The following is a 10,837-nucleotide window of genomic DNA, read 5'->3' as shown; positions in this document are numbered from 1 at the left end:
GAAAAATATTATTTTTTAATTTTATAATGAGCTTACTTTAAGATTTATATTCGATCTCCACTGTTGGTTTAACAACGTCAACAACTTAATGGGGCCTCGAGGCACTTTGATTCGTCCCCCCACGGAAGGTGTTCATTAATTATTTTGACAATGTTAGATTTCAAAAGATAGATAATTATAGGTCAAATTCTACTAGACTCACCCCTACGGTGACTACTAGGACTAAAACTATGATTATCGAAACCGTGGGTCTAGCTCATAAAATAAGCGATTTTGTTTTCTTCTTTTGATCAAATAGTAGGTTGTTAATAGTGGTGTCCATTATTAAATGAGTTTACAACTCTATTTAAGTAGTGGTATTTTTTGACTCTCGCCAACTGGGACAAGGATATCATAGATTAGTGGAAAACCTAAAGAAATAGAGATATGATTGTTTTTGGTATTTTTTCTCATATCTTACATATTTTTGGTATATGTTGTGCTATTTCTTGAAATTTGTGTGAATAGAAGTTTTATTGAGCAAATGTGATTGATTTCTATTTTATTGGTAATATGTAGTTTTAAATTAAGTAGTGTCTACTCCCATCCTTTCTCAACTTTCGATGGAGAAACTCACTGGATAAAACTTCCTTAATTGGAAGCAGAATATCAACATAGAGTTGAATGGTGACAGCTCTTAATTCGTCATGATTGAGGAATCCCTAGAATGAACACCGTGTCTGCACATTCATGATGGCACCGTCAATGCTCGTGATGGCACCATAAATGCTTGGATGGCAGCATCTCCACACATACGTGATGACCCTGTGAATGCTCGAATGGCATTGTGTCCGCACGTTCGTGATCAACTCAACTATGGTCTGACGCAGCTCATGAACGAGCTTCAGAATTTTGAGTCTATCATGGGTGGACCTAGTAAAGGAGGAGGAAATAAGTTTACTGTTGTTGTTGTTGATCCAGCTAAGGCTAAAGCTAACCTAGCTTCGTCTTCGAAAGTTGGAAACAAGAGGAAAGGTGGACAAAACAACAACGCCAATCCTGCAAAGGTTGCAAAGATGAGTGCACAATCTAATGCACAGACGCCTAAGGGGAAGAACAAGAAAAACAAGAAAGGTAAAGATAAGTGTTTTCACTGCAAAGAGAAGGGGCATTAGAAACACGATTGCCCAAGTTTCTAGTAGCGGAAAACAAAGGTAATGATTATAGTTCATTTATCTTAGAAACATGTGTTTTAGAGAATGATAAATCCATTTGGATTATTGATTCTGGATCTACCAACCATGTTTGCAACTCTTTAGATCTTCTTGAATCATGGGAGGGAGTGAACGAAGGTAGCTTAAAGCTTAGAGTTGGGAACAGAGCGTTCGTTAAGGTCTAAGCTAGAGGAATAGCTCGTCTGAAGTTCGGAAATAAATACTTAATTTTAAAAGATGTATTTTTTATTCCAGATTTTAGTAGAAATTTAATTTCAGTTTCCATGTTGCAATTAGAACAATTTGTTATGACTTTCACAAGTTCTAATATATCTATTTCCTTCAATGGATCACAATTTTGTATTGCATGTTTGGAAAACAGGCTTTATATTCTACGGCCTAACAAACCCCTCGCTCTTAACAATGATTTAGTCAAAGTAGTTAAACCTAGGACCAATAAACGTCAAAATACCGATAACGATAATATGACGTATTTATGGCACTTGGGACTAGGTGCTATGATAGGATTCAAAGGCTTACAAAGGACGGACCTTTGAGGGAACTCACCTTAGGTGAATGACCTGTATGTGAATTTTGTCTAGAAGGAAAACTGACCAAGCGTCCATTCTCTGCAAAGGGTGATTGGGCCAAAGAACCACTTGGTCTTGTGCATTCAGATGTTTGTGAACCTTTGAATGTACATGCAAGTGGTGGTTTTGAGTATTTAGTCACTTTCATTGACGATTACTCTAGACACTCACGTCTTTACCTAATGCATAGGAAATAAAAAACATTTTCAAAGTTTTAGGAATTCCTAGGAATGGCTTAGAACCAATTAGGTAAAACATTAAAGATCTTGCGATCTGATAGGGGTGGAGAATATTTTGATATGCATTCCAAGATCATTTAACTGAACTTGGGATTTTATCACAACTTACTGCCCCAGGTACTCCGCAACAAAATGGTGTAGCGGAACGCCGAAACAGAAATTTGTTGGAAATGGTTAGGTGCATGCTTTGTTACTCAACTCTACCAACTTTGTTCTGGGGACATGCAATTGTAATCGCAAATGACATTCTCAAAGTCGTGCTGTCTAAATCAATCCCCAAAACACCTTCAGAACGCTCGAATAGTCGTGAACCTAGTTTACGCCATTATTGAATCTGGGGGTGTCCCGCCCACGTCCTGAGGAAAAAGGAGAGAAAGCTCGAGCCACAAACTGAAGTTTGCATTTTTGTTGGCTATCCTAAAGGTACTCAGGGTGGAATTTTCTATAGTCATTCAGAAAAGTAAATGTTTACTTCTACAAATGCTACTTTTATGGAAAATGACTATGTCCAAAACTTCAAACCTCGCAACAAAGTAGTTTTAGAGGAGATGGTTAAAGATTTGATTCCAACCAATGTTCCATCATCATCAACACAAGTTGATGATGAATTTCCCACTCTTCATGTGCAACCGATGCAAGTCGATTTAAATGAAGATAGTACCACTGTCCTGAGCAAACAGTCACAGAGCCTCGTCGTAGTGGGAGGGTTTCTAGGAACCCAGTTCGCTATGGTTTGGATGGTGAAATTAATATGGTTGTTGGTGACACTAGTGATGATGATCTTTTGTCTTTCAAACAGGCAATGGCTAGCCCTGAAAATGAACTATGGCTCGAAGCCATGAAACAAGAAATGGAGTCCATGTACTCAAATTCTGTCTGGGATCTTGTGGAAGCACCTAGTGACTTTAGGGCCATTGGGTGCAAGTGGATCTACAAGAAGAAACGAGGTGTAGATGGAAATATTGAGACTTGTAAAGCTCGATTAGTGGCAAAGTGTTATACCCAAAGAGAAGGCGTGGACTATAAGGAAACTTTTAGTCCGGTAGCCATGCTCAAATCCATTCGCATCCTCCTATCTATAGCAGCTGCTCTCGACTATGAGATCTGGAAAATGGGCGTCAAGAAAACTTTTCTTAATGGAAAGCTTGACGAAGTCATTTATATGGATCAGCCAGAAGGATTTAAAGTAGCTGGACAAGAAGGAAAAATTTGCAAGTTTAATAGGTCCATCTATGGACTTAAGCAAGCTTCTCGTTCCTGGAATCTTAGGTTTGATGAAATAATCAAATCCTATGGCTTTGAACAAAATATTGATGAGCCCTGTGTTTACCAACTGAAGGCAAATCAAATAGCAGTATTCCTGGTTCTTTATGTAGATGATATCTTACTCATTGGAAACAATGTGAAGAAATTATCAGATGTGAAGAATTGGCTGAGCACTCAATTTCGGATGAAGGATTTGGGTGAAGCAAGTTATGTTCTAGGTATCCAGATCATCAGGGATAGAAAGAACACACTCTAAGCTCTATCTCAAGCAGCTTACATAGATAAAGTGCTTGAACGTTTCTCAATGACAAATTCCAAGAAAGGGTGTCTACCATCCCGCCATGGAATTCATCTTTTGAAGAAGCTGTCTCCCCAGACTCCTAAAGAGGAAGATGCAATGAGAAAAGTTCCTTACGTCCGTAGTTGGAAGTCTGATGTATGCTATGTTGTGTACTAGACAAGATATCTGCTATGCAGTCGGAGTAGTGAGCAGGTATCAATGAAACCCAGGACTAGGACATTGGATATCAGTTAAGCATATCCTGAAGTATTTGAGACAAACTAGGGATTATATGTTATTCTACAAGGGTGGTGTTCTGAGCCCTGTACACCGATTCAGATTTTCAGAATGATGTCGATGACAGGAAGTCTACTTCTGGAATGGTGTTTACTTTTGGGGGTGGAGCTGTGATTTGGAGAAGCGTAAAGCAGTCTGCAATCTCAGATTCCACCATGGAGGCTGAGTACATAGCTGCGTCAGAAGCAGCTATGGAAATAGTCTGGCTAAAGAAGTTATATTCGGATCTTGATGTTATTCCAGAAATTGATGAACTGCTTGTGTTGTTTTGTGACAATACAGGAGCAATAGCCAACTCAAAAGAACCTCGAAGTCACAAGAGGAGTAAGCAAATAAAAAGGAAGTATCACATTATTCGAGAATATGTGTCCAGGAGAGATGTGAAGGTTTTGAAGATTGCATCTGAAGACAATCTTGCAGATCCGTTTACAAAGACACTACCAGAAGCTACTTTTGATAAGCATATCAAGGAAATGGGATTAGTGTAATTAAGGCATTAGTTTCAATTAGTGTAAGTAGGAGTTTGTTAGGGTTTTATGCCCTAATTAAAACTCATTTTCTTTATAATCTCATTTATTATCAATAAAGGAATAGAAATCATTTTTTTGACTTGGTCAATCACTTTGCTCACATGTTTTATTTTCATGATTATTTGTTTAATATAAACTTCTATTAAATCCCGAGCATATAGCTAATCGTATTTATAATGTCGTAATCAAAGTGGAATATAAATATGGTTATGTGTTTAAAATATGCTACTCCTAAGATTAGTCAGTGACAGGATTTACACTGACTTGCCAATCTACGATATGATCTACTTACCCATTGTGGTGTTATGTTCTTTCCAGAACATTAGCAAAGTAGATAAGATCGAATGTATTTGTTACATCAGACATGACCGATATTGACAGTTGATAAGATAAGTAAACATACCTTATTATCGATTCTAGTCATATCATATAGTTGACCATAGGTTAATTCAATCTCAATTCTGAGTGGTTAGTATTCTAACTGATTGTATTATTTGAGTTATTTGACTTGTTCATTATCAGCTTACCATACGGACTAGCCCATACTAACATCTTGGGAACTTGGTAGTATAATTGAGTGTGAGTGTTAATCATAGATATGAACATCTATAGCTTCTGATGAAGAAGTGAAACAATGGTTTCCTTTTAGTTTGGTTCAAGGTGTTAAATGATAGAGATCTCATTTCAGTAATTAAATTAATTTACTGAAATATCATTTACAAGGAACTAAGTGTTTTAAGGAAAAAATACAATGAGGCGTAAAATGGTATTTTAGTCCTATCTCATTGTAGACCATCTATAGAGGATTGAGTGACAATTATGGTTGTAACAATGGATAATTAATAGCGTATCTATATTTGTTATAGAGTGTTCTATGAATTCAAGAGAGCAATTCTAAGTCTATAGTGGAGTCACGGGAATTAATAAGTTAGTAAATTTATTTGTTAGATTTATGATAACTTATTGGAGCTTGATTTCATAGGCCCGTGGTCCCCATTGTACCTTGGATAAAATCATCTAGATAGTCTCAATTAATTAATTTAATTACCAATTAGAATTATCAAAGTTGACCAGGTCAATTTTGGATAGTTTCATAGAGTTATGTATTTTTGAGAAGAAAAGAGATATTAGGGCAGATTTATTAATTAAGATAAATTGGTATCTAAATTAATAAATGAGTTTAAATCAAGATTCAAATTATAAATAATTAATTTGATAAATGATTTAAATAATTATTTAATTAATTAAATCAATAGAAAATAATACAGACCTTGATTTTAGGTCTAATGGGCTTATAATCAAATGAGAAATTTCATGGGCCTAAAGCCCATAATAATTTCGACCTAGGGTTTTAAATTGGTATTATTTTATTGATATTTTAATTAAATTAAATGGCTTAATTGAGTCTATAAAAGGAGTGCTTAGAGAGAAGTCAAAACATAAGTTTTATCACTGGTTTTCTGATAGTTTTAGATTCTTTATAAACTAAAGTCCTTTTCTATGCCTCTTAGTTATTTTCTCTTCTTCTCTCTGTATTCATCTCATGTGTTGAGAATTTCCCACTCTAGTCTAGGTGATTCTAAGGATATTTTGGATGACTGTGAAGATTATAGAAGATCGGTTCAGTTTCTTAGTAATACTCTACGATAGAAAGGATACAAGGGTTAGGGAAACTGAAGGAAGGACTCATTCATTCCGCTGCGTATACTATAAGTATTCTTATCATTGTTTCTCTTTGAATTCAATTTTAGAAACATGTTCTAGGTTATCTCATATTAATTTAATTATTATTAGATCTACATGAAAATAAATATAGATCTTGTATAAATATACATCCATTTGGTCCACCTCAAGCTTGTTCCTTGCAACCCTTGCTAAGATAACTCGAATTGATATTTTTTTAACAACAGGGGAGAAAATTTCATTGTAGTCTACACCTTCCTTTTGTGTAAACCCTTTGGCTACAAGTGTAGCCCTGTATCTTTCCTTTTCCACTCCTGGTACGCCTTATTTTCTTTCGAAGATCCATTTGCACCCCTCTAGTTTTTTCTTTCCTGGTTTGTCCACCAGAATCCAAGACTTATTTTTCAGCAGTGAGCTCATTTCTTATTGCATGGCCTGTTTCCATAACTTACTTTCAGGTCTACTGATGGCTTCTTGAATAGTTACAGGATTAGAATTGATCTCTCTTCAGCTACAGACAAAGCATAGGCAATGAAATCAATATATCATAGCCTTTCAGGTTCTTTCACCTCTCTTCTCTTTCTATCTCTAGTGAGCTGATACTTACTCAAATTTGCCTAAGTTTCATCATGTTAAGTCTGAACTTGTTGACTGTCATCAGAAATTTCAACTTCTAGCTGAGTCTTTGTTTGTTCTTCATTACTGATAGACTCCTTTTCAACTTTCATAGGCTTTTCATCTTCACTAAAAACAACATCTCTACTTATGATGCATTTCTTGAAACCTTCTTCCAAGCACCACAACTTGTATCCCTTCACACCATTGGGATATCCAATGAACATTGTTGTGATTTAATTTGATCAATTACATGCAAGTGTACACAATCACAAAAAAAGTAATATAATGATAAGTTGAGTGTAGTCTCCACATGGACTGAATTAGCAAATAATTGTGCGCAAATCAATCACTAAACAATTTAATAGTGATGAAAAATAAATTGAAAATGCTTGAAAAAAACTAAGATGACAATCTAAAAGCAAGAGAAATTCAATTTGGTAAAATGGGCTTGAATTATTAAATTCCTATGTGTCAAGTAACCTGTCGTGTTTGCTGCAGCAAAATCTCAGCAAAATTCCCAGAGTTAACAAGAATTCAAAATAAATTCATATAAATTTCCCAAATCCTATGGTATTAATTCTTTCACCTAATTAAATATATTCCTATGCCAATTTTTGAATGCCTTTTTCTCTATCAACCCTAAACGAGAGATTAAAGAAATAAACAATAAAAAACACGAAGGTTTTTACGTGGTTCAGGTTATAAAAAGAACCATACTCGACGAGTCTCTTGTATTAAGAGGATTGGAAGCTTGTTGAGGCAAGTTCCAATGGTGTATTCTCAGGCAGCATTTAGATTGCTCTGAGTACAAGGTGTTTTCTCTCTAAAATACATAACCCTTTACAATGAGACTCCCAACCCTATTTATAGAGGCTGGGGTCATTAATACTAATCGTCTATAATTAATACACATTCTTCCCATTATTGGGGAATTAATACCAATTTAATGTACTAGGCTGCATTGAATAGAAACCACAGCCCCAACGAGATCTGCGGGGCCCACTGCAGAAAGGAACATGCTTTGGGGAACACACCCCAGGTACTGCCAGGTTGTGTTGTAAGTATCTCCACATCAGATGGCGTAGTGGGAGTGCGAATTGTCGAGTCATACACTCCACAACACTATAGAGGATTGCCCAAAAAGGTTGTCAAATGATCCTCAGACATCGTAAACTCGCACTGGTCAACACCTGGCTCCTATCTTAGGTCCTCGGACCTGGGGGACGACTGAGGGAGTAGGGTCATTGTCATAGTTGCCTCACCTGGAGAACCTCTAGCTTAGAGGGCAAACCTTAGAGAGAAATCTGCCTTTAAGGTTTCAACGACCTACCATCTGGCTATGACAGGTGACCTCACCTAGGAGGGTCTTCACCCCGAAAAGAGGCCTCGGGGGGTAACATAACCCGGAGATGTCTACGAGCGTCCGAGCCAGTCACTATGAATTTCCATGAGTCAGGGATGAAAATACAGATAACATTTGCCCCCCAAGTCTCTACTCATCCTCGGGCAGTGGAGTCTTAAACTAAGATAAGTGATTTGAAAAAGTGGAGGGAAAATGTTTGGGCTTTCCTATAACATCACTCTGAAAAGTGAACCCACATGTCAATGCGCTATTCCTGGGCAAGTCAATCTGTGCATTTAATTAAGGGGCAACTATGCGATCCCAAACGTCTACTCTGCACCCGAGGCATCTTTTCCCAAAGATACAATGATTGCGATCCACGCCTTTTGAACCCTGACTACTGGATCACCCTCAAGACCTTATCAGGATAAACAATCCAACGGTCATACAAAAACCATCTTCAATCTGACACGATAACCATACAAAAACCAAAAAGCTCACAGAAATCTATCTTCTCCCTCATCCTTATCTTCGACCATTTTCCCCGAAGCTCTGGACGATTAGCGTGAATCGTCATACTTCTGGGCAGACGACAAACGATACTGCAGGGTTAGGACTCAACAGAAACTCACAGCCAGATGTGGCGTCAACCATCTGGTCTATCTTGGGGAGTGGGAAGCAGTACTTCGGACAAGCCTTGTTAAGGTCCGAGAAATCAATGCATGTCATCCAGGTGTTGTTTGGCTATGGAACGAGAACAGGACTGGAAACACAACCTGGGGTACTGGGCTTCTCGGATAAATCCGTTGGAGAGAAGCTTGTCCACCTCACATTTGAGGGCCTCTTTCCGAGTTTGATCAAATGTTCATTGCTTCTGCTAGATGGGAGCAAGACTAGGATTAATATACAAGGTGTGGAATATGATGTTCAATCAATACCAGTCATGTAAGAATGTGACCATGCGAACACGTCTTGGTTTTCTCAGAGGAAGCACACCAATGCCTCTCGACTTCCGTTCTCAAGCTTCCCCCAACTTTATTTTTCTACTTGGGGTGGAGGCATCAAGAACTACCTCCTCCACCTGCTCTATCGGTTCGATAGATCTCTCTTCTTGAATCCCGAGTCTAACTCTTCGGGCCCAGTCTCCGGGATAGCTTGTACCTCAGAAGCCTCAGGAATCTCGGGGCCTTCTTCCTCCGCCACCATCATGGGAGTCTTGAGGAAGACATTGTAACACTGTCTTTCCTCTTTCTGGTCTCAATGGATCGTGCCAATTCCTACATCCGTGGGGAACTTCATGCACAGATGGTGGATGGAAGTGACGGTCCCAAACTCCACCAGTGCAGGTCATCCCAAGATGGCATTGTATGCCAAGGAATAGTCTACTACCATGAAGGTACAATATTTGAAGGTCTGGAGAGGCACCTCTCCAAGAGTTACAGGTATCTTTATTTGTCCCATCGAGATGAGGGCCTCTCTCGAGAATTCGTAGAGATTCGAGGTGCACGAGGACAAGTCTGTGGTTAGTCTTATCTTCTCCAAGGCTTACTTAAACAAAAATTTTACCGAACTCCCGTTGTCTATTAGAATCTGTGCCACCATTTTGTTGGAGATTTGGCTCTAAATCTCCAATGGGTCTTGGTGCGAAAAATGCACTCTCCGAGCATCATCTTTGGAGAATGTTATGACTTGGTCAGTAATTCATGACATTTGGGCAGGATACTGAGCCAAAGCCATCACCTCATCATCATGATTCAAGGCACGCACATACCTTCTTTGCGAGCATCGAGAGGCACCACCCAAATGGGGCCCTCCAAAGATGGTTCCTACTCATCCGTTCACCGGAGGATGTCTTTGGGCCACAAGATGTTGGGAAACTATAGGAGCTACTACTGGGACTTGTGGAGCAACAGGTGGTACCAACAGTCCTACCACGGGCGGTTGTGCTTGATGTGCTCCACCCTTACCATTGGTGTCCCAGCTTGATGAGATTCTCAATCTCATCCTTGTGCTGGCGGTACTCGTTGGTGTGGTGCCCTATGTCCTTGTGGAAACGACAAAATTGTCTAGGGTCCCATCTTTCCCTGTCTCTTTGGGTGGGCTGCTGTAACGTCCCAAAATTACCTAATAAGGGATAAGGCCTTGATTTGGGGGTCGGGATGGCAATATGTAGAAATATGTGTTTACTTGTTATATTAGTTGTAAATATGTGAATTATGTGATAATATGATTAAATGCACATATTTAGGGATATAAAATATGCATGTGGACCGCTTCTTGTTAGAAGGGCGACTTTGGTAATTTGGCCCATTGCGGGAATAAATGTGTATCTGTGTGCATATATGTGATATATGTGAGAGACCACATGATTATGTGGGTTTATTTGAACTATTCGGCACTAGGCGATCCAAGGGAGCAAGTCAGCATGAAAGTCACAACGGGACCCAATACCCGACTCGGGGCTAGTCAAGGGGTATTTTGGGCAATAGACATTTAATTGAGTTAACGGGTTATGAAAATAAATAATTGGAGATATATTTAAAGTTAGAGAGTCTAGGAGGGAATGTTGGGGAAATTTACCATTTTGCCCTCAGGGACATTTTTGGTACCCCGAGCCTTGTGGTTAACTTAGTCACTTAAGGAACAAAAGACAAAATAGTAGAACACTTTGGGAGCTGCCTAAACGACAGACTTTTTCTCTCAACTCACTATTTTCTTTTCTCAAGACTCTCTCTATCTAAACCATTGGAAATTAGGGGGATTTTTGACTAGAAATCACAAATTGGAGCTCTAGACTTG

The sequence above is a fragment of the Humulus lupulus genome, chromosome 1 (genome assembly GCF_963169125.1).
Source record: "Humulus lupulus chromosome 1, drHumLupu1.1, whole genome shotgun sequence".
NCBI lineage: Eukaryota > Viridiplantae > Streptophyta > Magnoliopsida > Rosales > Cannabaceae > Humulus > Humulus lupulus.
The sequence above is the reverse complement of the archived record's forward strand: the minus strand, read 5'-3'. Positions refer to the sequence as shown.